This window comes from Opisthocomus hoazin, chromosome W (genome assembly GCF_030867145.1).
Source record: "Opisthocomus hoazin isolate bOpiHoa1 chromosome W, bOpiHoa1.hap1, whole genome shotgun sequence".
In the NCBI taxonomy this organism is placed as follows: domain Eukaryota; kingdom Metazoa; phylum Chordata; class Aves; order Opisthocomiformes; family Opisthocomidae; genus Opisthocomus; species Opisthocomus hoazin.
The window spans coordinates 25,855,867-25,880,151 of record NC_134453.1 but is presented as its reverse complement, the minus strand read 5'-3'; positions in this window follow the sequence as shown (position 1 = coordinate 25,880,151).

Sequence of the window (24,285 nt, the reverse complement as noted above, 5' to 3'; positions counted from 1 at the left end):
AAAGCGGTACTCAATGCAGTGCCCAGAGGTGACAGACTTTACATAAGCACCAATAAACAGTATGTACGGTAAGTACGTTGTTACACAGTACAACTCTGAAAACAACTCTGAGAGCCACATTGTGACCAGCGACGATCAAACTGACATAATGAATGCTTATCACTAATTCGTTTTGGCATGCTCTGGTCAGATCTGCCGTTACCTCAACCCTTTGAGCCCAACGTTGGGCATCAAAAAGGACTGTTTTAGTTTAACCCGGCAGCTGGCAAGTGAGCACTAGACAGCCAGTCACTCACCCCTCCCTTTCCCCCCCCAGCTGCATGGGAAGGAGAAAAGGACAAAAGGGGAAACTCGTGGTTTGAGATAAAGACAGTTTAGTAAGGCAACATAAGAAATACTAATGCTACTAATACTGATCATAATAATTATAATAATGAATATGCAAAACAAACTATACACAATATAGTTTTTCTCACCACCTGATGACCGATTCGCAGACCACAAAATATTTGTACTCCCAGACAAGAGAGGATTTGAATACACGGAGAACCCAAAAATCCTACAGCTTCCTCCCCCCCGCCAACCCCATTCATCAACTGAGCATGACGTCTATGGTATGAAATATGGCCAACTTGCCTATCTGTCTTGCTATACTCCCTCCCAGCTCCTGCACACCTGCTCATTAGCTGAATATGAGAAACTGGAAAAAGTCCTTGATTTCATAGCAACAACTGAAAACATCAGTGTTATCAACATTCTTCTCATAATAGATCCAAAACACAGCAGCTACTCAGAGGAAAATTAACTGTATCCCAGCCGAAACCAGGACAATAGGCTACTGAGAGCTTTGAGCTCATTCAAAACTGACATTCTTCTTGTGATGATGACAATGGTGGGGTAAGTGGTTTGTGGTTTTTCATAGTGGAGTGGCCAATACAGTGGTAAAAAGTATCCCAGGAGTCTAATAAGTCATTTAGAGCACTGTACAATAGAAATAAAAATATAATGGATCATTATTTTTCCTCTACTTGTAAAATACAGATAAATGCAAAACAGTTTGTGCTTTTTGAAACCATTGGAAGGAAAGAAGAAGATTTTCTGAGAAAGTCTTGAAAGGACATTTAAAATGTTTGGGTTGGGTTTTTTTTTTTTGTGAAATTAGAGTTTAGGTCATACGACCTGTGGAAGATCTCTGGCTGAAAAGACAGGTTTCAGAAAAGAGATGAGATATTGCCTCATTTACAATGGCATTTTTCCATTGTTTTGCTCGTTTAATTCTGTTGAAATCATCCATATGACATTCAAGTAACAAAATAGCTAATCAGACTGGGTAATTGTAAGAGATGAAGATTTATATTATATGGGAGTAAAATTATCACTACTGATGAGATGGAAAAAGCCAGATGGGAAACTCTTTAAAATTAGAATTCACCAGTATGTTATGTGAATTTGGCAGGATTGTTCTCAAGGCAGATTGTGGGGTTCAAAATTCAATGCAAATTTTCTTGGTTTTAATCTCTTCAGAAGCTATTTAGTTGTTTATTTCATTTGGGTTATGAATTAACTTATTTAATTTTGGCTGCCATCTCAGAAATTAAAAACAATTTTCCTTGTGTTGATTCTTCAGTCACATCACACTGTAATAGATCTACTTCCACATACTATTTAACAGTAACTACTAAAGGACCAAGGTTTTACAAAGATTCTTTCAAAATTATACCTGTGATGTCAGGTATTGTTTTGAGGAAAAAGAGAAAATACATCAAGCCTAACTCCAGTCGTCTTTTCAAACTGTTAACACTCCGTCTACTTCAGTAGACTTGTTCTGGATTAACATCACTCTAACCTGGAGGGTGTTAGGGGCCTTGGCTAACTTGGAGTTTTGTTGATCACCAAAATCCATTGTCCTTTGAGGCAAATATTAACCTTGCCTTCATCCTGCACCAATATTTACTTTGTAAATCAATAAACCTTGATGTTTAATCACTCCTGTTAAAGTCAATGTCTCTTTAATATCTCATACTACATACCATTACTGCCAAGAGTAAATTTAAAATCTCCTTTTTACTGAAATGCTGTGAGGTGTCTTTCTGTGCTGTTAACAAATATTTGGAGAGCTTATTTACAATTGCTCTCCAAGTGTGTGCTACAGCTTTACAAGTAGGCTTCATTAGTAATATTGTTATTACTCTGCAGCTTTATTTTTCTAGAATTGGTGGAACATGATGTAAAGATACATACAGAGGATTCTTGCTGTGGTATAGAGATGGCCAGGTTTGATGGCTCCAGGTGGTTAACTGAGGGGCATTTGCTAAGGCTAACCTCAACTTAGTGTCTGTAGCCTCTATAGGCTTTCACTGAGCATCTCAGATTTAACTATGTCAGCTTTTCTCTTGCTCCATACAGAGGGCACTGTGGTAGCTTGGCGTATCAGGCTATCCTTAGCAAATGCTCCTTTCTTGCAGACACCACTTCCAAATAAACTAGGGCCCAAGCCTGCAAAACATTCACGTATTTGCATCACCTGTGTAAGCAGCAGTATTCAGCCATCATCCAGGTTACAAAAAAAAAAGAACTAAGGCGGCAGCTCCTATCCAGGGCAGTCACAATTTAGGTTAACAACAGGGCATAACAGATACATGCAACAGGAAATGAGGCATTTATAGGAATGTAAATATGAAGGAAAACTGGTTGGAGGGTTGCATAGAAATTTAAACACACACTAGCCATTAGAGTCCATTCTGCTTTAACTCTTTATCTCATTCGGGATATGTTTATCATTCTCTTAAAAAAAAGAACAAAAAAGATAACTCAGTGCTGTATCATTTCACATTTTATATAGGTGACCTTCATTTGGTATTGTATGGATGGAAACAAAAAGATGTCAACATAAAATGTATTTTAATGCAATGTATTGTACCCATAGATATAATGAATATTTGTTCAAAGACAGATAAAGCTGGAATTTGTTTTATTTCCTGATGGTATAAGTTGAAACTTTTGGGGCTGCACTTGTAGTGTGAATCAACTCCATTTCATTCAGTCACTCATTTCAATCATATTTGTTGCAAGTTCTGCCCTCCGGAAAATGGACTTTTTACTCAGGCTGAATAGGAGAAGTCATAGTCCCCTTGGAATCAGGCACAAAGTCTTAATCTTTCAAATCCCAAATGCTATTTGAAAGGAGACAAGTATAATTATTTCCCATTTTACAGATGGGAAAAGAGGGAGATAAATTAGATTCCCTAAACTCTCACAGCTCATCACTGAGAGCATTTTCTGCCTTCTAGATACAGACCTAAAACTTGGCATAGTCACAGAACATTACTGTAGTCGTCTTGCTGTTTGAGACACCAGCTTTGTTTTTCTCAGGTCTTCAACCAGTTTCTCTCCTATTTTCAAATAATTTCTACTCAGATGTGAATGATTTGTATCATAAAGGTGACGCAAAGTGTCTATTTCACCATCAAGTCAGTGAGAAGAAATGTAAAACATGAAAGAAATACCATGCTTTGGGTAATCTGAAAAACAACATTGATGTTCTTTTTAGTTTTGTCTTGTTTATTATCTCATTTTCAATTGTCTCATCATTTGTGATGTTCTCATCATCTGATGTCACATCATTTTAATGTTTAATTTTTAATATTTGATTTTATGTCACATCATATTAATGTTCTCATCATTTGGCGCTGTATGTTAGGGACTGCTTCGATTGTATAGAGCTCGACGATTGTGATGACAGGGTCGAATGCTTATGGGTAAAGATGAGGGGGAAAGCCAACAAGGCAGACATCCTGCTGGGGGTCTGTTATAGACCACCCAGCCAGGACGAAGAGGTAGATGAAGCATTCTGCAAGCGGCTGGCAGAAGTCTCACAATCGCTAGCCCTTGTCCTCGTGGGGGAACTTTAACTTACCGGACGTCTGCTGGAAATTCAACACAGAAGAGAGGAAGCAGTCTAGGAGGTTCCCGGAGTGTGTGGAAGATAACTTCCTGACGCAGCTGGTAAGTGACCCTACCAGGGGAGGTGCCTTGCTAGACCTGCTGTTTACTAACAGAGAAGGACTGGTGGGAGATGTGGTGGTCGGAGGCTGTCATGGGCTTAGCGACCATGAAATGATAGAGTTCTCGGTTCCAGGTGAAGTTAATGGGGGGCCAGCAAAACCACCACCATGGACTTTCTGAGGGGAGACTTTGGCCTGTTCAGGAGGCTGGTTGAAAGGGTCCCTTAGGAGAGAGTCCTGAAGGGAAAAGGGGTCTAGGCAGGCAGGGCTTTCGTCAAGGAGGAAGTCTTAAAGGCACAGGAGCAGGCTGTCCCCATGTGCCGCAAGACAAACTGGCAGGGAAGACAACCGGCCTGGCTGAACAGGGAGCTCTTGCTGGGACTCAGGAAAAAAAGGAGGGTTTGCCACTTTTGGAAGAAGGGGCAGGAGACTCAAGAGGAGTACAGGGGTCTCAATAGGCCTCGCAGAGAAGAAATTAGAAAGGCGAAAGCCCAGCTAGAACGCAGGCTGCCCACTGTTGTAAGGGACAACAAAAAATGCTTTTATAAATACATCAACAACAAAAAGAGGGTCAGGGAGAATCTCCATCCCTTATTGGATACGAGGGGGAATATTGTCACCAAGGATGAGGAAAAGGCTGAGGTACTTAATGCCTTCTTTGCCTCAGTCTTTAATAGTCATACTGGTTATTCCCAGGGTAGTCAGCCCCCAGTGCTGGAAGATAGGGATGGAGAGCGGAACAAACCTCCCACAATCCAGGAGGAAGCAGTTAGCGACCTGCTATGCCAGCTGGACACTCACAAGTCTATGTGGCCAGATGGGATCCACCCAAGAGTGCTGAGGGAACTGGCGGAGGAGCTGTCCGTGTCACTCTCCATCATCTATCAGCAGTCCTGGCTAACAGGGGAGGTCCCAGATCGCTGGAGGATTGGCAGTGTAACACCCATCTACAAGAAGGGCTGGAAGGAGGATCCCGGGAACTACAGGCCTCTCAGCCTGACCTCGGTGCTGGGCAAGATTATGGAGCAATTCATCCTGAGTGCTCTCACCGGGCATGTGAAGGACAACCAGGGGATCAGGCTCATCCAGCATGGGTTCATGAAAGGCAGGTCCTGCTTGACCAACCTGATCTCATTCTATGATCAGCTCGCCCGCCTAGTGGATGAGGGAAAGGCTGTGGATGTTGTCTACCAGGACTTTAGTAAGGCCCTTGACACTATTCCCCACAGTATCCTCCTGGAGAAACTAGCTGCCCGTGGTTTGGATGGGTGTACTCTTTGCTGGATACAGAACTGGCTGAATGGCGGAACGCAGAGAATTCTGGTGAATGGAGTTCAATCCTGCTGGTGGCCGGTCACGAGTGGTGTTCCCCAGGGCTCAGTTTTGGGTTCAGTGAGAAAATCTACTGGAGAGTGGAGACTAACAATAGACTACCATGGCCTGAATGAAGTTACACCACCACTGAGTGCTGCTGTGCCAGACATGCTAGAACTTCAGTATCAGCTGGAGTCAAAGGCAGCCAAGTGGTACACTACAATTGACATCACTAATGCATTCTTCTCCATCCCTTTGGCAGCAGAGTGCAGGCCACAGTTTGCTTTCACCTGGAGGGGCATCCAGTACACCTGGAATCGACTGCCCCAGGGGTGGAAACACAGTCCCACCATTTGCCATGGACTAATCCAGACTGCGCTGGAAAAGGGTGAAGCCCCAGAACATCTGCAGTACATCGATGACATTATTGTATGGGGTGACACAGCAGAGGAAGTTTTTGAGAAAGGGGAGAAAATAGTTCAGATCCTCCTGAAAGCCGGTTTCGCCATTAAGCGAAGTAAAGTCAAGGGACCTGCGCAAGAGATCCAGTTTTTGGGAATAAAATGGCAGGATGGGCGCCGTCAAATCCCAATGGATGTCATCAACAACATAGCAGCTATGTCTCCACCAACCAGCAAAAAGGAAGCCCAGGCCTTCTTAGGTGTTGTGGGTTTTTGGAGGATGCACATCCCAAATTACAGCCAGATTGTAAGTCCTCTGTACCACGTGACCCGGAAGAAGAATGATTTTGAATGGGGCCCTGAGCAACGACAGGCATTTGAACAAATGAAACGGGAGATAGTTCATGCCGTAGCCCTTGGTCCAGTCCGGTCAGGGCAAGATGTTAAAAACGTGCTCTGCACCGCAGCCAGGGAGAATGGCCCAACCTGGAGTCTCTGGCAGAAAGCACCAGGGGAGACTCGAGGTCGACCCCTGGGGTTCTGGAGCCGGGGATACAAGGGATCTGAGGCCCGCTATACTCCCACTGAAAAAGAGATTCTGGCAGCATATGAAGGCATTGGAGCTGCTTCAGAAGTGGTCGGCACTGAAGCACAGCTCCTCCTAGCACCACGATCGCCGGTCCTGGGCTGGATGTTCAAAGAGAGGGTCCCCTCTACGCATCATGCCACCGATGCTACGTGGAGTAAGTGGGCCGCACTGATCACCCAGTGCGCCCGAATGGGAAGCCCCAGTCACCCAGGAATTCTGGAGGTAATCATGGACTGGCCAGAAGGCAAAGATTTTGGAGCATCGCCAGAGGAGGAGGTGACACGTGCTGAAGAGGCCCCGCTGTATAAGAAGCTGCCAGAAGAGAAGAAACAGTATGCCCTGTTCACGGATGGGTTCTATCACATTGTGAGGAAGCAGCAGAGGTGGAAGACTGCTGTATGGAGCCCTACACGACAAGTCGCAGAAACTGCCGAGGGAGAAGGTGAGTCCAGCCAGTTTGCAGAGGTGAAAGCCATCCAGCTGGTTTTAGACATTGCTGATCGAGAGAAGTGGCCAGTGCTCTATCTTTACACAGACTCCTGGATGGTGGCCAATGCCTTGTGGGGGTGGCTGCAGCAATGGAAGAAGAACAACTGGCAGCGCAGAGGCAAAACTATCTGGGCTGCCCCATTGTGGCAACATATTGCTGCCCGGCTAGAGCAGTTGGTTGTAAAATGTCCGTCATGTGGACGCCCATGTCCCTAAGAGTTGGGCCACTGAGGAACAATCAAAACAACCACCAGGTGGATCAGGCTGCCAAGATTGAAGTGGCTCAGGTGGATCTGGACTGGCAACATAAGGGTGAACTCTTTATAGCTCGGTGGGCCCATGACACCTCAGGACATCAAGGAAGAGATGCAACATATAGATGGGCTCGTGACCGAGGGGTGGACTTGACCACGGTCACCATTGCACAGGTTATCTATGAATGTGAAACATGCGCTGCAATTAAGCAAGCCAAGCAGGTAAAGCCTCAGTGGTCTGGAGGACGATGGCTAAAATATAAATATGGGGAGGCTTGGCAGACTGACTACATCACACTGCCACAAACCCTCCAAGGCAAGTGCTATGTGCTCACAATGGTGGAGGCCACCTGGTTGGTTAACAACAGAGGATCCACCAACCGGGCTGGTCCTGCCCAGTCAAAACCTCAGCGCCCCGTAGAAAGGGATAAAGTCCCCGTAGTGCACATGCGGAACATGTTAGGGAAGACGGTTTGGGTTTGTCCTGCCTTGGGCAAAGGCAAGCCCGTCCGGGGGATTGCTTTTGCTCAAGGACCTGGATGTACCTGGTGGGTAATGCGGAAGGATGGGGAAGTCTGATGTGTACCTCATGGGGATTTGATTTTGGGGGAGAATAGTCCATAAATAAATTGCATAAAGTTAATTGTTAAATCACCCTGTCACTGTCTGTTATCACTGTTATAATTGTTATGTGTTGTACCAGTAGTATCATAGTAAGAATTGTCCAGATTAAAGAAGGATGGACTTTTTGATGAAAACCTAGCAGAGCACAGCGATGATGGGACTGGACCTGGTTTTCAACAACTGGCACCCAGCAACTTCATCGAGATCGACGTCTCCAACCTGCAGACTGTGGGCACGGGCCGCACCAGATAACATCAGCCGTGACCTCCGGATGCAGCAAGTGACCGCCCATCACCACACATCACCTCTCCTGCCACGGAAGACCATTATGACAGATGGAGCCCGTAGTCATGGATTAAATGAACTCAACGGACACTTTAGAGTGATGATTCATAGACTAAGGGAATGATATCTGGAGACAGGAGAAGTGGTGGTGATCAACTGGACCATGGGGGACCTGGGCATGACGTAGATGGTATGGAATAAGGGGTGGATAATATCCTGGGTTTGGCCAGGACAGGGTTAATTTTCAGGGGAATCCAGGAAGGGGCACAGCCGGGTGGGCTGACCCAACCCCAACCTGGCCAAACAGAGCAGGGTATTCCATACCATGTGCCGTCATGCTGGGTTCCGGTGGGGGGGGCGGCACGGTGGGAACTCACTCGCGGCTCGGGAGGGCACAGCGGCGGTGTGGTCCGAGAGAGCGGTTCTGTTCTGCGGGCTCTGTTCTGCTGGTTTGTGTTGTGTATTCTCCTTATCTGTATCGTTGTTGTTACTGTTCCCTTTTTTTTGCTGTTCTGTTAAACTGCCTTTATCCCAACCTACCAGTTTCTGCCTGTTTCTTTCCATTCTCCTCCGCATCCCAGCGGGGGGAGGGGCGGCCATGTGGCGCTTTTGTTGCCGGCCGCAGCCAAACCATAACATGCACCCAGTAACTCCCTCTGAGTGGGACACTTCTGAAAGTAACTCATGAACTACCTGGGCTGATCTCCTTGAGACTCAACCTTCGCCCGTTGAGAAATCATTCGATTTGAAGTGGGTACTTCACTGAACTCGAGGGGAATTTTTATGATTGTGTGTGCGTGTATGAATCGATTCAAAGCACAATATCCTATTACTGTGATTGCAATAGCTAATTCTTTCTATTCACTCTGTAAATGCTAAGTTAACCAATGATTAATAGGTGCTAAATTCCTGTGATTCTCTCTCTTGCTAAACTGTGAACATACCATGAATTTCTGCTAAACATATTCCTTAGACATAAGCCGTTGTGATCTAAGGCCAGGTCTGGATCCAGCTACACCTAGGCTCCCCTCTGAGAAGGAGTTTAGAGAGCAAGGGGGTCCATTCCGAAACTGGTGACTCAAGGGCAGGGTCTCCCTTACACTTTTCTTTTACTCTGTATAAATCATTTTCCACTCATGTTATAAAAGAATATCTTAGAAACTCATTTCAAGCACTCATCTTTGATGGGATACAGACATCAGCTGCTCTGTCCCTTGAACTGTGACCTTAAACAACCAGGCTTTTTCTTCTCTATGGGAATCATGTGATTACACTCTCAGTGGATAATTTTTCCTGGATTCTTTTATGGTATTTCCTATACAGGAAAACTATCCTGTTATCTCACTTTGAAAGATTACTAATGATCTTTTTCATGGATTTTTTTTTAAATGTATGTGTCTTCTTCCCTTTTGTTACTTACCTAAAAACCCATGCTTTAGAAGAAGTAAGAAAGGATCACAGATGCATTTTTTTCACACAGGACAGAAAATAAGCAGTGGTAAATATAATAATGCAGCTGTTAATCAAGAAATTTCACTGTAATATAAAAATGAAAAATACTTAAACAGCAAATTTGGAATTTTCCACCAAAACAGAAATGTTACAGTTTAAAGCCATCACAAAAAACATTCCATAGTCTCAGATTACGAATTCCAACAAGGAACAATTTTCAGGAAGAATTTGTGTTCTTTTGTTTGTGCAGCCTCTCACAGTGACATAGCTAGCATGCTTTCATAGGCTCGTATCTTTATGTTTCTGTAGTTAAATTTTCTTAAGAAAACAATTCAAGCAGGCTTTCAAGTGCTCATGAGGTATATGAAGTCCTCAGAAACCAAAGTATGATGAATACTGCTCTTAGTTACTTTGATATGTAACTGAAGTAATCCAGAATTTATGCCACTGTATTTGATATAAGAATCTGACTCAACATCACTCCTGTTTGTCCTTCTGTTGCTGTGCTACAGGAAGCAAGCAGCCTCATTGCTGAATGAAAATCAGTGGTGATATTAATTCAGATTTTGTCTGAAAAAAACCTATGGATTTTTTTGTATGCAGAGACATGGTCCATTCATCATACATACAGTGCAGTTTTAAATGACATTGAATGTATTTATAAAGAAGTGCATCGTCCCTGTGTTGAAAAAAAATAAAATCTATCATGAATGAGTGGTTAGGTCACTTAAAGAACCACCGTCAAAAAAATGCAATTATAAGGTCCCCTCTCAGCCTTCTCTTCTTCAGGCTAAACAAGCCCAGCTCCCTCAGTCTTTCCTCGTAGGAGAGATGCTCCAGTCCTCTAGTCATCCTCATAGCCCTCCACTGGACTCTCTCCAGTAGTTCCTCATCTTTCTTGAACTGGGGAGCCCAGAACTGGATGAAGTACTCCAGATGGGGCCTCACTAGGGCAGAGTAGAGGGGGAGGAGAACCTCCCTCGACCTGCTGGCCACACTCCTCTTGATGCACCTCAGGACACCATTGGCCTTCTTGGCAACAAGGGCTCCCTGCTGGCTCATGGTTAACCTGCCATCCACCAGGACTCCCAGGTCTCTCTCATTGGTTACAGACTATTTAAGAAAGACAGCAGGGATATTATATTGTTTAGAGTTACAAACAATTCAAAAAGACAGAAGCTTGACTGTATACTAACTCATGTATTAAATGATAAATCACAAAATGGGATAATCATAGAATCATAGAATTGTTTGGGTTGGAAGGGACCTTTAGAGGTCATCTAGGCCAACCTACCTGCAATGAGCAGGGACATCTTCAACTTGAGCAGGTTGCTGAGAGCCCCCTCCAACCTGACCTTGAATGTTTCTAGGGATGGGGCATCTACCACCTCTCTAGGAAACCTGTTCCAGTGCCTCACCACCCTCATCATAAAAATTTTCTTCCTTATATCCAGCCTAAATCTACCCTATTTTAGTATAAAACCATCACCCCTTGTCCTATTGCTACAGGTCCTACTAAAAAGTTTGTCCCCATCTTTCTTGAAAGCCCCCTTTAAGTACTGAAAGGCTGCAATGAGGTCTCCCCGCAGCCTTCTCTTCTCCGGGCTGAACAGCCCCAACTTCCTCAGCCTTTCTTCATAGGAAAGGTATTCCAGCCCTCTGATCATTACTGTGGCCCTCCTCTGGACCTGCTCCAACAGGTCCATGTCCTTCCTGTGCTTAGGGCTCCAGAGCTGGATGCAGTACTCCAGGTGGGGTCTCACCAGAGCAGAGTAGAGGGGCAGAATCACCTCCCTCGACCTGCTGGCCATGCTTCTTTCGATGCAGCCCAGGCATTCACTGATTTTGTGCTTCATAAAAAAAAAAAGCAACTAATTACAATAAATAGTGTTCTACAATCAAGGATCAGGTTCTGGTTGCCTTACTCTTTACATCTTTATACAAAATTTGTTGCTAATATTGAATAAATTCAAGTAGAAATATTGGTCCCAGTGTCCTGGGTTCAGCTGGGATAGAGTTAATTTTCACAAGAAGCTGGTTGGTCTGACCCAAGCCACCCAATCAAATGGGATATTCTATACCATGTGATGTCATGCTCGGTATTTAAGTGGGGAGTTGGCTGAAGGAGGGGTATTTTCTACTCAGGATCAAGCTGAGCATTGGGTGGTGACAACATTGCATGCTGTATATTCTTTTCATCAGTATTATTGATTGTTATTTTCTTCTCCCTTTGCCATTCTGTTAAACTGTTCTCATCCCAACCCACGAGTTTTTGCCTTTTTCCTTCTGATTCTCCTCCCCATCTCACCGGGGAAAGGGAGGAGTGAGAGAGCAATAGCATGATTCTTTGTTGCCAGTTGAAGCTAAATCACAACAGTTTTTTGGCACCCAAGATGGGGCTCGAAGAATTCGAGATAAGGGCAGTAATGGAGAGGTAACAGACAAAACATGAACTGAACAATGTGAAGAGAGTGGAATAACAGTAGAGAATTATTTTGTGCTGTTGTTGTAATCGTGGTGAACGGACGAGGGGTGGATTGTGTGTGAGTTGTCCACTTCTGTTTGGTGTTGTGATGATGTTATTTTGATTTTGGTGTGGGGAATTCTTTTTTTGTTAATGCATCTGAAGTTTGTGAAGATTGTGTGATGAATGTGAATTTTAATGATAATTCTTGAATATGTGATTCACAGAGGTGAGAGGTGGAATATTATCAGTTTGTGTGGCAAGGTTTTGGTAGCGGAGGGGCTATAGGGGTGGCTTCAGTGAGAAGCTGCGAGAAGCTTCCCCCATATCTGATAGAGCCAATGTCAGCTGGCTGTAAGATATATCCATCACTGCCCAAGGCCAAGCCAGTCAGTGATGGTAGTAGTGCCTCTGTGATAACATATTTAAGAAGGGGAAGAAAAAACTGCGGTGAGATGGCAGTGAAGAGAGAGGAGTGAGACTATGTGAGAGAAACAACTCTGCAGACACCAAGGTCAGCGAAGAAGGAGAGGGAGGAGATGCTTGACATGCTGGAGCAGAGCGTCTTCCCCTGCAGCTTGTGATGAAGACCATGGTGAGGTAGGTTGTTCCCCCTGCAGTCCATGGAGGTCCACGGTGGAGCAGATATTCACCTGTAGCCTGTGGAAGGGACCCAACATCAGACCGGATGTATGCCTGAAGGAAACTGTGACCCCGTGGGAAGCCCGTGCTGGAGCAGGCTCCTTCCAGGACCTGCGGACACGTGGAGAGGGAGAAGCCCATGCTGGAGCAGGTTTGCTGGCAGGGCTTGTGACCCCCCCCATGGGGTCCTACGCTGAAGCAGCCTGTTCCTGGAGGACCGCACCCTGTGGGAAGGACCCACACTGGAGCAGCTTGTGGAGAACTGTCTCCTGTGAGAGGGACCCCATGCTGGAGCAGGGGAAGAGTGTGAGGAGTCCTCCCCCTGAGGAGGAAGGAGTGGCAGAGACAACGTGTGATGAACTGACCTCAACCCACATTCCCCATCCTCCTGTGCTGCTCGGGGGGAGAAGGTAGAAAATCGGAAGTAAAGTTGAGCCCAGGAAGAAGGGAGGGGTGGGAGGGAAGGTGTTTTTTCAAGATTTGTTTTTATTTCTCATTATCCTACTCTTATTTGATTGGTGATAAATTAAACTTCTTCTTTTCCCCAAGTTCAGTCTGGTTTGCCTATGATGTTAATTGGTGAGTTATCTCTCCCTGTCCTTATGTGGACCCACAAGCCTTTCATCATATTTCCTCTCCCTTGTCCAGTTGAGGAGGGGGAGTGATAGAGTGGCTTTTGTGGGCACCTGGCATTTATCCAGGCTAAACCATGACAACTGATAAGATCATCTTTACCAAAATCTAATTCAAGATAAAAAACATTGCTTGGAGTGGAGATATATTTTATACATAAACACCAATAAAGGCAAGTACTTGGTGAGCATTATACACTTACGTGCAAGTTGAAGTCAGGCTATTATGTCCTGTTGGATACAGCAGTTACTTGAGGCCTTTACCAATAGCTCCATAATGCAATAGCATTTACCTAGACAGAGACAGCTGTAAGATAGGGCATCTCCTGAGAGTTTCAAAAGTCAAGTAATCTGTTTATAAAATCTAAGCAGTTGACAATTCCAGTAAAAATTAGTGCTGAAATTATAAGAGTTGCTGGTTTTGTTCTTCTGCTTTATTTTCAGCTACGATTGTAGCTTGTTGATCTTATCTACTTGCAGCTGACTTTTAAAGGCAAGCACCTGTTGGTACACACACATTACCCTCCTGTCTACAAGTTCTAGCTGCCTCCTCTGCATATTCAGTAAACACTTCAAACCACTTACACTGAGTTAGGGAAAACAAAGTTTCTCAGCAGCAGACACTTGTCACTAAGTGGGACATTCAGGTCTGTGTTCATTGTGCTAACTATGGGGTAAGCCTAAACTGTCTGGATGCTTGTGCTTAGGCCATACGCTAAGTATGTTCTTTTTGCAGTGCAGAGATGGTGACCACAGGCATGCCTGTGGAGAGTAGCACTTGAGACTAGATATTTTATAACAACTGATAGCTACATAATCCTGTAGCTGACTAGCAGAGAATTTGCACTGCATGGTTGTCCTGGGTTCAGCCAGGACAGGGTTAATTTTCACCAGAACTTGGGAGGGGACACAGGTGGGCAGGCTGACCCAAACTGGCCAAACAAATGGGGTATTCAATACCATGTGACGTCATGTTCAGTTCTGAGTGGGGGAGCTGGCCGAGGGGGAAGTTAATCGTGGCTCGGGAGCACACGGGGCATCGGGTGGTGAGAGTTGCTCTGTGCATTTCACTGTTTGGTTTGTATATTCTTCTTATCAGTATTGTTGTTGTTACTGTTCGTTTCTTTTGCTTTTCTATTAAACTGCCCTTATCCTGACCCACGACTTTGCCTTTTTCTTTCCTTCTCTCCTCCCCACCCCAGTGGGGGGACGATCGATAGAGCGACCATGTGGTCCTTTGTTGCCGGCCAGGGCAAAACTACCACAGTCAATTTGGCACCCAACGTGGGAACAGAATAACAGCAGGGCTGAGCAGAGTGTGCTAAAACAACTTTATTATAATTTGTTATACGCATTTATTGTATTAGTTAAATAGTCACAGGTCAAAATGTTGCTGTCTTTGGTCACGTGGTTGTGGTATGTAAACCCTTACATGCTGTATGTGTTCCCTGTGGTGATGTTCATCACCTCTTAGAAAAGGATCAGGATTATGATTTTGCTGTAGTGTGTAATATCGAATTATGACATGATAACATCACTGGGCATGAAGTTAGGCTTGTATTTGTGTGCAACACTGTGGTCATTTCCATACCTCGAATGCTATCTCTCGGATTTTATTAATAATCAAATTCAACGTATGGGGAAAACCGGAGGGGATGCTTTCCCCTCACTCTTTCACCTCTCCTCTGTCCTTCAGGCTAGTCATAACAGCTTTTGAGAATATTGAGTATCGCTGAGATGTACAAGCCAGCATGTTTCTATTGTTATGTCTCCTGAATGGGTTTCAGGTCTTGTTTAGGGTTAAACAAGTAGTTAAAAACATCCCACAGAGATCTGCCCCGAGGCTGGATAGCTATGAGTGGCTGGGTGTGTGGGATAGCATGGGCAAATATCTAGGACAGTGGGCACCTCTGGAACCTCACCCCTGAACAAGTACAGAATCCTGACAAACTAGTAGAATGTTTGGAAGAAGTGTGCTGCCACCCTGGGAATTCCAGTGAGACACAAATCACTGCAATGTTCTGGGGCCTGGCCCAAGCCTACCGAACCACCCTGTTCAACAATATTCAGTGCTCTAAGGGGGAAGGGGGGGAAAAGGAAGTGATAGGCACCGCGGATACCCCAGCCCTCCCAATCGGCTCTGCAGCCTTTCCAGCCCCTGAGGCTGCCCCAGACCCCCCAGCCGGTGACATGGCTGCTACTGCCCCAACCCCCACGGCGGCCCCGGCCCCTGCGACAGGCACTGCAACTGAACCAGAAAACCAACCTGTGCCGGTAGCAGTTGCCCCTATACAGAAAAAGAAATAGGCAAAGAAATCAGTACGCCCCGTGAGGCATGACGATGAGCCAGGGCCAGCACAAGAGCAGGAGATGGAGGCAGAGCCAGACATCATCACTCGGTCCCTGTACCAGAGCGAGCTGCAAGATATGCGGAAAGATTTCAGCTGCCACCCAGGCAAGCACATTGTCACCTGGCTGCTGCGGTGCTGGGATAACAGGGCCAGCAGCTTGGACTTAGAAGGCAGGGAAGCCAAGCAGCTGGGATCCCTGGCCAGGGATGGGGGCATTGACAAGGCCATTAGGAAAAAGGAACAAGTCCTCATCCTCTGGAGGAGGCTTCTGTCAGGCGTGAGGGAGAGGTACCCCTTCAGTGAGGATTTTGTGTGTTATGAAGGCAAGTGGACCACTATGGAAAGGGGTATTCAGTACTTGAGGGAATTAGCTGTGCGGGAGCTGGTTTACTATGACACAGACGATGTGCAGTTACCCACAGACCCAGATGAAGTCCAGTGCACAGCATCTATGTGGAGGAAGTTTGCAGGGAGCGCACCATCCTCATATGCCAACTCACTGCAGTAGTAGACTGGAGAGGTGAAGAGGCACCAACAATGGATGAGGTGGCTGTCAGACTCGGGCAATATGAAGAAAGCCTCTCTTCCTCCCTCGTCTCAGCTGTGGAGAAATTGTCCTGGGAGGTCCAGCAAATGAAAGAGAGTATGTCCTATTCCCCACCTGTACGGGCCAGCATCTCAGCTATTAGGAGCAAGCGTTCCTCTGCTCAAGAGAGAGGATACAGAGACTACACACCACGGGGCACCCTGTGGTTTTACCTGCGTGACCACGGAGAGGACATGAGGAAGTGGGATGGAAAACCCACCTCAAGTCTAGAGGCACAGGTGCAGGAGTTGTGAGGTAAAACAATCACAAAAGGGGATTCTGTTAGGAAAAATGCCACTCCAGTTTCCAGCAGCCAGCTCTCCAGACCAGGTAGGCAGTTTGGTCTTGATTCCGATCCTCTGGAAGGGACCTCCAAGTCATTCTTACAGCAGGTGAGCAGCAAATTCTCTGACCAAGATTAGAGGGTCCCTTCCTCCAGCCAGGTGGAGGAAAGGGACAACCGTGTTTATTGGATGGTGTGGATTCGGTGGCCTGGCACATCAGATCCACAAGAGTATAAAGCTCTAGTAGACACTGGTGCACAGTGTACTTTAATGCCATCAGATTTCAAAGGGTCAGAGTCCATTTGCATTTTGGGAGTGACAGGGGGGTCCCAAGAGCTGAGTGTATTGGAGGCTGAAGTGAGCCTCACTGGGCAGGACTGGCAGAAGCACCCCATTGTAACTGGCCCCGAGGCTCCGTGCATCCTTGGCATAGAAGACTTCAGGAGAGGGTATTTCAAGGACCCAAAGGGGTATCGGTGGGCTTTTGGCATAGCTGCTGTGGAGACGGAAGAAATCAAACAGCTGTCCATTTTGCCTGGTCTCTCGGAGGATCCTTCCATTGTGGGGTTGCTGAGGGTGGAAGAACAACAGGTGCCAATCGCGACCACAATGGTGCACCGGCGACAATATCGTACCAACCGAGACTCCCTGATCCCCATTCATCAGCTGATCCGCCAGCTGGAGAGTCAAGGAGTGATCAGCAAAACTCGCTCACCCTTTAATAGTCCCATATGGCCAGTGAGAAAATCTGCTGGAGAGTGGAGACTGATAGGAGACTACCGTGGCCTGAATGAAGTCACACCACCGCTGAGTGCTGCCGTGCCAGACATGCTAGAACTTCAATATCAGCTGGAGTCAAAGGCAGCCAAGTGGTATGCTACCACTGACATCACAGGAGCAAGGTCTGCAAGAGGAAATTACACCAGCAGCACACAGTGGGTACCATAAAAAGAAATGACGGGTACTCGTGGTGGATGACTCCCTGTTAAGGGGCACTGAGGCACCCATCTGCCGACCTGACAGGGAGGCACGCAAGGTGTGCTGCCTTCCGGGAGCTAAGGTCCTGGATGTGGCCAAGAGGGTGCCACAACTGGTAAAGAGCATAGACTACTGTTCACTGTTACTCTTTCATGTAGGCACAAATGACACTGCAAGTCGGAATGTTGGCAGAATTAAGGAAGATTTCAAAGCCCTGGGTGTGCAAGCAAGAAGCTTTGGTGCCCAAGTTATCTTTTACTCCATTTTACCAGTTGGAGGAAAGGCATCATCTAGAAACAGGCGCATTATGAGTATCAACTCCTGGCTTCGTGGCTGGTGCCGCCATGAGGGTTTTGGTTTTTATGACAATGGGACTTTCTTCAATTATTATAACCTGTTAGAGAGGGATGGCACCCACCTGTCTAGAAAAGGCAAGGGGATCTTTGGCAACAGGCTAGCCAACCTGGTGTGGAGGGCTTAAAACTGAAGGACTTGGGGGGTGGGAGGCAAAGTCACAATGCTCAAGCCATCCTATCTGGCTGGGGATTAAGAGTGGCTACTCAGAGCAGGGACAAATATTCCTCAGCTGTGTCCCAAGCTGAGAAGCAAAAGACCAACAACATTAAGGGTGGACATGGACATGGCAGATCCTCTTGCACCCCTCCAGGGAAACCTGCATGCTCGAGTTCTTCCCTGAAATGTCTGTAGATGAATGCACACAGCATAAGCAATAAACGAAGAATTAGAGATCTGTATGCGGTCGCAGGGCCACAATCTCATTGCAGTTACAGAGACATGGTGGGACAGCTTGCATGACTGGAATGCTGTCATGGGTGGCTACACACGCTTTAGGAAAGACAGGCCAACAAGGAGAGGTGGTGGAGTTGCTCTATATGTGAGGGAGCAACTGGAATGCATTGAGCTCTGCCTGGGGGAGGAGGAAGAATGAGTCGAGAGCATATGGGTTAGAATTAAGGGACAGCCTCATATGGGTGACACTGTTGTGAGTGTGTGCTACAGGCCACCTGACCAGGAGGAGGAAGTTGATGAGGCTTTCTACAAGCAGCTGCAAGCAGCCTCACAGTCACAGGCCCTGGTTCTCATGGGGGACTTCAACAACCCTGACATCTGCTGGGAAGATCACAGCCAGACACATACAGTCCAGGAGGTTCCTGCAGAGCATCAATGATAACTTTCTGACGCAAGTGGTGGAGGAGCCAACAAGGAGAGGCACTCTGCTGGACCTTGTAATAACAAACAAGGAGGGAATGGTTGAGGATGTGAAGGTCGGAGGCAGCCTTGGCTGCAGTGACCATGAGATGGTGGAGTTCAGGATCCTGTGTGGAGGAAGCAGGGCAGTAAGTAGGATCAAAACCTTGGACTTCAGGAGAGCTAACTTTGGCCTCTTCAAGGAGCTACTTGGAGGAATCCTGTGGGTCAGGGCTCCAGGAGGCAGGGGGGTCCAAGAGAGCTGGTCACTGTTTAAACATCACTTCCTCCACGCTCAGGATCGGTGCATCCCCCTGAGAAAGAAATCGAGCAAAGGAGGCAGGAGACCTGCATGGATGAGCAAGGAGCTTCTAGCGGAGCTCAGAAGGAAGAAAAAGGTTTGTGCAATCTGGAAAGAGGGACAGGCCACTTGGGAAGAATACAGGAATGTGGTCAGAGCATGCAGGGATGCCACGAGGAAGGCCAAGGCCCACCTGGAACTGAAGCTGGCAAGGGATGTCAAAAACAACAAGAAGGGCTTCTTCAACTACATCAGTAGCAAACAGAAGACTAGGCACAATGTGGGACCACTGCTGAATGAGGCGGGTGCCCTGGTGATGGAGCACGCAGAGAAGGCAGAGTTACTGAATGCCTTCTTTGCTTCAGTCTTTGGTGCTAAGGCAAGCCCTCAGGAATCCCAGGCCCCGGAGGTAAGAGAGGAAGCCTGCAGAAAGGATGACCTTCCCTTGGTCGAGGATGACTGTGTGAGGGATCACTTAAGCAATCTGGATGCCCACAAATCCATGGGCCCCAATGGAATGCACCCACGAGTGCCGAAGGAGCTGGCGGATGTCATTGCTGAGCCACTCTCCATCATCTTTGAGAGGTCCTGGAGGACAGGAGAGGTGCCCGAGGACTGGAGAAAGGCCAATGTCACTCCAATCTTCAGAAAGGGCGAGAAGGAGGACCCAGGGAACTACAGGCCGGTCAGCCTCACCTCCATCCCGGGAAAGGTGATGGAGCAGCTCATTCTGGAGGTCATCATCGAGCAAGTGGAGGAAAAGAAGGTTATCAGGAGGAGTCAACATGGATTCACCAAGGGGAAATCATACTTGACCAATCTGATTGATAGCTGTCTACTATGGCATGACTGGCTGGGTAGATGAGGGGAGAGCCGTGGATGTTGTCTACCTCAACTTCAGCAAGGCTTTCGACACTGTCTCCCATAACATCCTCCTAGGGAAGCTCAGGAAGTGTGGGCTGGATGAGTGGTCAGTGAGGTGGATTGAGGACTGGATGAATGGCAGAACTCAGAGGGTTGTCATCAGCGGCACTGAGTCTAGTTGGAGGCCTGTAACTAGTGGTGTCCCCCAGGGGTCAGTACTGGGCCCAGTCTTATTCAACTTCTTCATCAACGACCTGGATGAAGACTTAGAATGTACCCTCAGCAAGTTTGCTGAAGACACAAAGCTGGGAGGAGTGGCAGATACACTAGCAGAGTGTGCTGCCATTCAGCGTGACCTGGACAGGCTGGAGAGTTGGGCAGAAAGGAACCTGATGAGGTTCAACAAGGGCAAGTGCAGGGTCCTGCACCTGGGGAGGAACAACCCCATGCATCAGTACAGGCTCGGTGCTGACCTGCTGGAGAGCAGCTCTGTGGAGAGGGACCTGGGAGTGCTGGTGGATGACAGGTTAACCATGAGCCAGCAGTGTGCCCTGGTTTTCAAGAAGGCCAATGGGATCATGGGGTGCATTAAGAGGAGTGTGGCCATCAGGTCAAGGAAGGTTCTCCCCCTCTACTCTGCCCTAGTGAGGCCCCACCTGGAGTACTGCATCCAGTTCTGGGCTCCCCAGTTCAAGAAAAATGAGGATCTGCTGGAGAGAGTCCAGCGGAGGGCTGCGAGAATGATGACGGGACTGGAACGTCTCTCCTATGAGGAAAGGCTGAGGGAGCTGGGCTTGTTTATCCTAAGGAAGAGAAGGCTGCGAGGGGTCTTATAAATGCTTACAAATATCTGAAGGGTGGGTGTCAGGAGGATGGGGCCAAACTCTTTTCAGTGGTGCCCAGTGACAGGACAAGGGGCAATGGGCTCAAAATGAAGCACAGGAAGTTCTGTCTGAACATGAGGAAGAACTTCTTCCCTCTGAGGGTGACAGCGCACTGGAACAGGTTGCTCAGGGAGGTTGTGGAGTCTCCTTCTCTGGAGATATTCAAGACCTGCCTAGACAAGATCCTGTGCAGCCTGCTGTAGGTGACCCTGCTTCGGCAGGAGGGTTGGACTAGATGACCCACAGAGGTCCCTTCCAACCCCTACCATTCTGTGATTCTGTGATTCTGAGAGGTGGTGTGTTGTGTGGAGTTACTGGGCACCAAACCCAGCTCAGGTCAGGACACTGCTGCAATTGCACTGCTTACTGTAAGTCTTGTTCTCCATTGGTTCAGGTGGTTCCTGGTACAGTAATTCCTATAATATGCAACTCAAGTCATGGGTTTCAACAATTTAAAGTTATTTCCATTACAGTCTCCACCCCTGGTCCCTTTGGACCAGACCATAGAGTTTAATATTGCAGTGAACTCCTCCCCTTGCCCCTGCTCTGGCTTGAACTTATCCACAGACTGCAGTCCCTTAGGGGTGTACCTGCTCTAAGTGCAGCCTTATCTATGAGCCACAGTCTCTTTAGGGATATACCTGCTGTGGCATAGACTTATCCACAGCCACAGTCACTTTGAGGTGCACCTATTCCAGTATGGCCTTATTCATAGGCCACAAGGCCTTCGGAAATATATCTGCTCCAAACATGGTCTTACCTATGGTTGCAGTCCCTCCAGGGATGTACCTGCTCTGTCATGGGCTTATCCATGACCATGTGCTTTGAGGTGCTCTAGCATGACCTCACACACAGCCACTGATGCTTCAAGGTGTACCTGCTGCAGCATGGACTTATCCACTGCCACAGATGCTTTTAGGTGTACCTTCTCCAGCAGGGACTTATCCTTGGGTCACAGTTCCTTCAGAGGTATACCTGCTGCGGCACAGACATAAGTACAGCCACAGATGCTTCGAGATGTACCTGCTCTGGAATGGACTTATGCGTGACCACAGACGCTTTGGGATGTCCTGCTCCCATGTGGACTCATCCACAGGTCACAGTCCCTTCAACTCGAGTACAAACTGGAGTTCCAGCCTGTACAGTACAGCAGCGATGCCCTGGCCATCTGCCATCCCAGGTGCATGGCCGTTGCTGTTGCCAGAATATTCCCAGGCACAGCAGAGTAAGATAATAAGTAGTACAGCAAGCAGCAAAAGCAAAAAGCAACCACTAATGAGCTCTAGACTCTAATATACAGTAAGACAAGCAAGCCCCATGGCAAGCACAGGAGCCTGCTGATTAACAGCTATACAACAATAGCAGCTATAAATTCAATCATCTAGCACATTCCAGTCAAATCTGTTGTTATCTTGAACCCTCCAAGCCCTATGCTGGGCACCAAAAAGGACTGTCGTGGTTTAACCCACTAATACCACTCCCCCCAGGTGGGATGGGGGAGAGAATCAGAAGGGTAAAAGTGAGAAAACTCATGGGTTGAAATGAAGACAGTTTAATAGGTAAAGCAAAAGCTGTGCATGCAAGCAAAGCAAAACAAGAATTCATTCACCACTTCCCATAGGCAGGCAGGTGTTCAGTCATCTCCAGGAAAGCAGGGCTCCATCATGCATAATGATTACTTGCGAAGACAAATGCCATCACTCTGAAAGTTATCCCCTTCTTTCTTCTTCCCTCAGCTTTATATCCTGAGTATGATGTCATATAGTATTCAATATCCCTTTGGTCAGCTGTCCTGGTTGTGTCCCCTCCCAACCTCTTGTGCACCCCCAGCCTATTTGCTGGTGGGGCGGTGTGAGAAGCAGAAAAGGCCTTGACTTTGTGTAAACTCTGTTCAGTAATAGCTAAAACATCTTTATATTATCAACACTGTTTTCAGCACAAATCTAAAACATAGCCCCATACTAGCTACTATGAAGAAAATTAACCCTACCCCAGCCAAAAACTAGCACATTTATATATTACATAGGTTTTGTAATGCTTGTCTTTATTTTCTTTATCTACTAATTTGCTTCTGGGTGTGGTTCTTCACAACTTGTCAGGGCACCATGGGCTGGGTGCCCTGTCATATGAATGTCTCCTACTACAGCTGAAGATGAGAAAAGAAACTTTTGAGCCTTATGGTTCTGAAAGGCCTGTGACAAGGAAAAACCCCAGAAAGCTGGAAGGGGCTACAGACCCGAGCAGAGTGGCGAATCAGCCTAGTTAGGGGCAGTTAAAACAGAGGGTGCTTGGTTTTCAGAGGGGAGGAAAGGGAGCTCGAGGTGTAGGAAGAGCCTGCCTAGGGGAAAATTTCCCAGCTTTACCCCATTTCTGCCAGCCTGGGATCTGAACCATAGAATAAGTCAGGTTTGAAGGGACCTCTGGAGGTCAGCCAGCCCAATCCCCTGCTCAAGGCAGGTCTGATGAGATCAGGACTGTGTCCAGTTTAGTCCTGAATGCTTCCAGGGATGGAGATGCAACATGGCCCAGAGAAACTGTTGAAATATTTGTCCACCTCCATGGTTTAAACAAAAAATAAATCCTTATATCTACTTGGAATTTCTCATGCTCTAATCCGAGTTTGTGGTCTCTCATTCTATCACTGTGCACCACTGAGGAGTCGGGCTCTATCTTTTTCATGTCTTCTGATCAGCTAGTTACAGACAGTGATATGGTTTCCCTTTAGCCTTCCCTTCTGAAGGCCAAATCAACCCAGTTCTCTCAGCTTCTCTTCATATTTTGTGTGCTCTAGCCCTTGACCATCTTAGTGGCCTTCCATTGGACTTGTTCCTTTATGTCCATATGTTGTAGATAAGAGTCCAAAGTAAAATCTCCTTAATTCTTTATTACTTCCATATAACAGTAGGTGTATGCCCTAATCAACATGCTATGGAGTCATTCTTTCTATGAACTACTTTTTAGTAGAGACAGCAGTGACAGGACAAGGGGTAATGGTTTTAAACTAAAACAGGGTAGGTTTAGGCTGGATATAAGGAAGAAATTCTTTACAATGAGGGTGGTGAAACACTGGAACGGGTTGCCCAGAGAGGTAGTGGAGGCCCCATCCCTGGAAACATTCAAGACCAGGTTGGACAGGGCTCTGAGCAACCTGATCTAGTTAGCGGTGTCCCTGCTCACTGCGGGGGGGCTGGACTAGATGACCTCTAGTGGTCCCTTCCAACCCAAAACTTTCTATGATTCTATGATTCTATGATTCTAAATTTAAAATGGAAAACATGGCAGAGAGGCTGACCCACATCTGAATGCTTGATAGCCTAAAGGTTAGCTCACCCTTCCTGTCTGTGTGGAAAACTAGGTTCAAATGTCTGTTCTATTTAGAAAAGGAGAATTTGAACCTGTGTCTTTTTGCCACAGTTTAAAGCAGGGCGTCAATAAACTGAGTGACAGATGCTCTCTATTAACCCCCACCCTCCCACCAGTGGAAGGGGAAAGGAGGAAAAGGGAGAGAGACTTACAAATTGAATATAAGGAGTTTTACTAATAATACTAATAATAAGAGAAATCAAACAAAATAAACAAAACCGATACTGAGTTTCCCGGAGTTGGGTAACGGGCACTGGTCTCTCACCAGCAGCTGCCAGGCAGCACCAGGAAGTCCCAGACTGGCCTCGGCAGTAG